We start from the raw sequence: 6998 nt of genomic DNA, 5'->3' as shown, positions 1-6998 counted from the left end.
AAACTGGAAAATTCTGAAAGAGATGGGAATAGCAGATCACCTAACCTGCCTCTTGAGAAACCTATATGCAGGTCAGGAAGCAACAGTTAGAACTGGACATGGAAAAACAGACTGGTTTCAAATAGGAAAAGGAGTACGTCAAGGCTGTATATTTTCACCCTGCTTATTTAACCTGTATGCAGAGTACATCATGAGAAATGCTGGGCTGGAAGAAGCACAAGCTGGAATCAAGATTGCTGGTAGAAATATCAATAACCTCAGATATGCAGATGACACCACCCTTATGGCAGAAAGTGAAGAGAAACTAAAAAGCCTGTTGATGAAAGTGAAAGAGGAGAGTGAAAAAGTTGGCTTAAAGCTCAACATTCAGAAAACAGAGATCATGGCATCCGGTCCCATCACTTCATGGGAAGTAGATAGGAAAGAGTGGAAACAGTGTCAGACATTTATTTTTTATTTTTTGGCTCCAAAATCACTGCAGATGGTGACTGCAGCCATAAAATTAAAAGATGCTTAGTCCTTGGAAGGAAAGTTTTGACCAACCTAGACAGCATATCAAAAGTAGAGACATTACTTTGCCAACAAAGGTCCGTCTAGTCAAGGCTATCGTTTTCCAGTGGTCATGTATAGATGTGAGAGTTGGACTGTGAAGAAATCTGAGGGCTGAAGAATTGATGCATTTGAACTGTGGTGTTAAAGACTCTTGAGGGTCCCTTGGCCTGCAAGGAGATCCAACCAGTCCATTCTGAAGGAGATCAGCCCTGGGATTTCACTGGAAGGAATGATGCTAAAGCTGAAACTTCAGTACTTTGGCTACCTGATGCGAAGAGTTGACTCATTGGAAAAGACTGTGATGCTGGGAGGGATTGGGGGCAGGAGGAGAAGGGGATGACAGAGGATGAGATGGCTGGATGGCATCACTGACTCGGTGAACGTGAGTCTGAGTGAACTCCGGGAGTTGGTGATGGACAGGGAGGCCTGGTGTGCTGTGATTCATGGGGTTGCAAAGAGTCAGACATGACTGAGGGACTGAACTGAACTGACTGATGGGACCAGATGCCATGATCTTCATTTTCTGAATGTTGAGCTTTAAGCCAACTTTTTCACTCTCCTCTTTCACTTCATCAACAGGCTTTTTAGTTGCTCTTCACTTTCTACTATAATGGTGGTGTCTTCTGCATATCAGAGGTTATTGCTATTTCTCCCAGAAATCTTGATTCCAGTTTGTGCTTCTTCCAGCCCAGCATTTCTCATGATGTACTCTGCATATAAGTTAAATAAGCAGGGTGACAATATACAGCCTTGACGTACTCCTTCTCCTATTTGGAACCAGTCTGTTTTTCCATGTCCAGTTCTAACTGTTGCTTCCTGACCTGCATATAGGTTTCTCAAGAGGCAGGTTAGGTGGTCTGCTATTCCCATCTCTTTCAGAATTTTCCACAGTTTATTGTGATCCACACAGTCAAAGGCTTTGGCCTAGTCAATAAAGCAGAAATAGATGTTTTTCTGGAACTCCCTTGCTTTTTTGATGATCCATTGGATGTTGGCCATTTGATCTCTGGTTCCTCTGCCTTTTCTAAAACTAGCTTGAATATCTGGAAGTTCATGGTTCAGGTACTGTTGAGGTCTGGCTTGGAGAATTTTAAGCATTACTTTGCTAGTGTGTGAGCTGAGTACAATTGTGCGCTAGTTTGAGCATTCTTTGGCATTGCCTTTTTTTTAGGACTGGAATGAAAACTGACCTTTTCCAGTCCTGTGGCCACTGCTGACTTTTCCAAGTTTGCTGGCATATTGAGTGCAGCACTTTCACAGCATCATCTTTCAGGATTTGAAACAGATCAACTAGAATTCCATCACCTCCACTAGCTTTGTTCATAGTGATGCTATCTAAGGCCCACTTGACTTCACATTCCGGGATATCTGGCTCTAGGTGAGTGATCACACAATCGTGATTATCTTGGTCATGAAGCACTTTTTTGTACAGTTCTGTGTATTCTTGCCACCTCTTCTTAATATCTTCTGCTTCTGTTAGGTCCATACCATTTCTGTCCTTTATTGAGCCCATCTTTGCATGGAATATTCCCTTGGTACCTCTAATTTTCTTGAAGAGATCTCTAATCTTTCCCATTTTCTGGTTTTCCTCTATTTTTTCACATTGATATCTAACTTCTTTTTTATTATTGTTATTTTTTTACATGTGGATATTCAGTTTTTCTAAACCCATTTGTTGAAAAGATTGTCTATGTTCCATTGTGTTACCTTTTTTCTTTGGCAACTATCAGTTGACTATATCTCTGTGAGTCTACTTCTGGATTATCACTTCTGTCCACTGATTTATTTGTATACTACAAGGCATTTAGGATCTTAGTTCCACTACCAGGGATCAAACCCATGCCCCTCTGAATTGGAAGCACCAAGTCTTAACCCCTGGACCACCAGGGAAGTCTAAGATGGCTTATATATATGCTATTATAACACACAAATACAATTCCTTTCATACTGTGTGTTTAATACATTTGTACTTAACCTAATTGCTATTGTCTTTAGGTATTTCCTCTATACAGAGGTAAAATAAGGTAAAGGAGGAATGTAAGTAGAATATAAAAAATGAAAAAGATGGTTGTAAATGTATTTCTTTACATTTTCATAATTTAACTGTGAATTTTCTCTAAGGCATGGAAGATTATTTTGTGGAAATTTATAAGCTAATTCTAAAGTTTATTTGCAGAGGTCAAAGAACCAGAAAAACCAACACAATATTAAGGAAGAGCAAAGTGAGAGGCCTGACACTATTCAATGTCAAGAGTTACTAGAAGTACAGTAAGCAAGACAATGTGGTATAGGCCAAAAATACACAAATCAGTGGAATGGAACTGAATCCAGAAGTAGATTCACATAGATATAGTCAACTGACAGTTGCCAAAGGAGAAAAGGTAATAAAATGGAACAAAGAAAATTTGTTCAAAAAATAGTGTTAGAAAAACTGAATACCCACATGCAAAAAAAAATTAATAATAATAAAGAAGCTAGATGTCAACATTTTAGGAATCAGTGAACTGAAATGGACTGGAATGGGGGAATTTAAATCAGAGAACGATTATATTTACTACTGTGAGCAGGAATGCCCTAGAAGAAATGGAGTAGCCTTTCAGCCAACAAAAGAGTCCAAAATGCTGTACTTGGGCAATCTCAAAAATTGCAGAATGATCTCAGTTCATTTCCAAGGCAAACCATTCAATATCAAGTGATGCAAGTCTATGCCCCAATTACTAATATGGAAGAAGTTGAAGTTTAACCATTCTATGAAAACCTACAAAACCTTCTAGAACAATAACCAAACAAGATATCTTTTTCATTATAGGGGACTGCAATGCAAAAATAGGAAGTCAAGAAATACCTGGAGTAAGAGGCCAGTTTGTCCTTGGTGTACAAAATGAAACAGGGTAAAGGCTAACAGAGCTTTGCCAAGAGAACACACTGGTCATAGAAAACACCCACTTCCAACAACACAACAGATGACTCCACACATGGACATCACCATATGGTCATGGTGAAATCAGATTAATTATACTCTTTTCAGCTGAAGATGGAGAAGCTCTATAGAGTCAATGAAAAAAGACTGAGATCTGACTTTGGCTCAGCTTACAAACTCCTTATTGCCAATTCAGACTTAAATTTAAGAAAGTACAGAAAACCACTATGCCATTCAGATACGACTAAATGAAAACCCTATACAGTGGAAGTGATGAATAGATTAAAGGGATTAGATCTGATAGATAAACTGCCTAAAAAAACTATGGACAGTGGTTAGTGACATTGTACAGGACGTGGTTATCAAACCCATCTCCAGAAAAAGAAATGTAAGAAGGCAAAATGGTTGTCTGAAGAGGCCTTACAGATAACTGAGAAAAGAAGAGAAGTGAAAGGCAAAGAAGAAAAAGAAAGATACACCCATCTGAATGCTAGTTCTAAAGAATAGCAAGGAGAGATAAGAAAGCCTTTCTAATGATCAATGTAAACAAATACAGGAAAACAATAGAATGGGAAAGATTAGAGATCTCTTAAAGAAAATTAGAGATACCAAGGGAAAATTTCATGCAAAGATGAGCACAATATAGGACAGAAACAGTATGGGCCTAACAGAAGTAGAGGATATCAAGAAGATGTGGCAAGAATACACAGAAGAACTATACAAAAAATAACCTCATGACCCAGATAACCATGATGGTGTGATCAATCACCTAAAGCCAGATATCTTGGCCTGTGCGAAATCCTTAGTAAGTATCATACGAACAAAGCTAGTGGAGATAATGGAATTTCAGCTGAGCTATTTCAAATCCTAAAAGATGAGTGTTGCACTCAATAGGCCAGGAGATTTGGAAAACTCAGCAGTGGCCATAGGACTGGAAAAGGTCAATTTTCATTACAATCCTAAAGAAAGGCAATGTCACAGAATGTTCAAACTACCACCCATTTGCACTCATCTCACCCACCAGCAAGCTTAGCTCAGTAACTCAGTGGTGTCCAACTCTTTGCAACCTCACCAGACTGCAGCACACCAGGCTTCCCAGTCCATCACCAATTCTCAGAGCTTACACAAACTAAAATTTACTCAAACTAAAACTTACTCAAAACAAAAATTTTGAACAAAGTAAATGTTCAAAGTAATGTTTGAACAAAGTAATGTTGCTCAAAATTTCCCAAGCTAGGCTTCAACTGTACATGAACTGAGAATTTCCAGATGTTTAAGCTTGGTTTAGAAAATGCAGAGGAAGATATATTCCTAAGTATTTTATTCTTTTCGTTGCAATGGTGAATGGAATTGTTTCCTTAATTTCTTTTTCTACTTTCTCATTATTCATATATAGAAAACTATAAAACACTGATGAAAGAAATCAAAGAGGACACTAATAGATGGAGAAATATACCATGTTCATGGATCGGAAGAATCAATATAGTGAAAATGAGTATACTACCCAAAGCAATTTACAAATTCAATGCAATCCCTATCAAGCTACCAGCCACATTTTTCACAGAACTAGAACAAATAATTTCAAGATTTGTATGGAAATACAAAAAACCTCGAATAGCCAAAGCAATCTTGAGAAAGAAGAATGGAACTGGAGGAATCAACTTGCCTGACCAGGCTTTACTACAAAGCCACAGTCATCAAGACAGTATGGTACTGGCACAAAGACAGACATATAGATCAATGGAACAAAATAGAAAGCCCAGAGATAAATCCACACACATATGGACACCTTATCTTTGACAAAGGAGGCAAGAATATACAATGGAGTAAAGTCAATCTCTTTAACAAGTGGTGCTGGGAAAACTGGTCAACCACTTGTAAAAGAATGAAACTAGATCACTTTCTAACACCGCACACAAAAATAAACTCAAAATGGATTAAAGATCTAAATGTAAGATCAGAAACTATAAAACTCCTAGAGGAGAACATAGGCAAAATACTCTCAGACATAAATCACAGCAGGATCCTCTATGATCCACCTCCCAGAATTCTGGAAATAAAAGCAAAAATAAACAAATGGGATCTAATTAAAATTAAAAGCTTCTGCACAACAAAGGAAAATATAAGCAAGGTGAAAAGACGGCCTTCTGAATGGGAGAAAATAATAGCAAATGAAGCAACTGACAAACAACTAATCTCAAAAATATACAAGCAACTTCTGCAGCTCAATTCCAGAAAAATAAACGACCCAATCAAACAATGGGCCAAAGAACTAAATAGACATTTCTCCAAAGAAGACATACGGATGGCTAACAAACACATGAAAAGATGCTCAACATCACTCATTATCAGAGAAATGCAAATCAAAACCACAATGAGGTACCACTTCACACCAGTCAGAATGGCTGTGATCCAAAAATCTGCAAGCAATAAATGCTGGAGAGGGTGTGGAGAAAAGGGAACCCTCCTACACTGTTGGTGGGAATGCAAACTAGTACAGCCACTATGGAGAACAGTGTGGAGATTCCTTCAAAAATTGCAAATAGAACTCCCTTATGACCCAGCAATCCCACTTCTGGACATACACACTGAGGAAACCAGAATTGAAAGAGACACATGTACCCCAATGTTCATCGCAGCACTGTTTATAATAGCCAGGACATGGAAACAACCTAGATGTCCATCAGCAGATGAATGGATAAGAAAGCTGTGGTACATATACACAATGGAGTATTACTCAGCCATTAAAAAGAATTCATTTGAATCAGTTCCGATGAGATGGATGAAACTGGAGCCAATTATACAGAGTGAAATAAGCCAGAAAGAAAAACACCAATACAGTATACTAACACATATATATGGAATTTAGGAAGATGGCAATGACAACCCTGTATGCAAGACAGGAAAAAAGACACAGATGTGTATAATGGACTTTTGGACTCAGAGGGAGAGGGAGAGGGTGGGATGATTTGAGAGAATGGCATTCTAACATGTATACTATCATGTAAGAATTGAATTGCCAGTCTGTGTCTGACGCAGGATGCAGCATGCTTGGGGCTGGTGCATGGGGATGACCCAGAGAGATGTTGTGGGGAGGGAGGTGGGAGGGGGGTTCATGTTTGGGAATGCATGTAAGAATTAAAGATTTTAAAATTTAAAAAATAAAAAACCAAAGAAATAAAATAAAATAAAATAAATAAAATAAAAACAATTAAATAAAATAAAATAAAGAAAATGCAGAGGAACCAGAGATCAAATTGCCAACATCTGTTGGATCATAAAAAATGAGAACTCCAGAAAAAAAAAAATCTACTTATGTTTTATTCACTACACTAAAGACTTTGACACTGTGGATCACAACAAACTGTGGAAAATCTTTAAAGAAATGGGGTTACATGACCACCTTACTTGCCTCCTGAAAACCTGTATGCAGTTCAAGAAGCAATGGTTAGAACTGGAAATGGAACAACAAACTCGGTTCAAAATTGGGAAAGGAGTATGTCAAGGCTGACAATTGTTACTTTGT

This window comes from Ovis aries, chromosome 6 (genome assembly GCF_016772045.2).
Source record: "Ovis aries strain OAR_USU_Benz2616 breed Rambouillet chromosome 6, ARS-UI_Ramb_v3.0, whole genome shotgun sequence".
NCBI lineage: Eukaryota > Metazoa > Chordata > Mammalia > Artiodactyla > Bovidae > Ovis > Ovis aries.
This window is presented reverse-complemented; position numbering follows the sequence as displayed.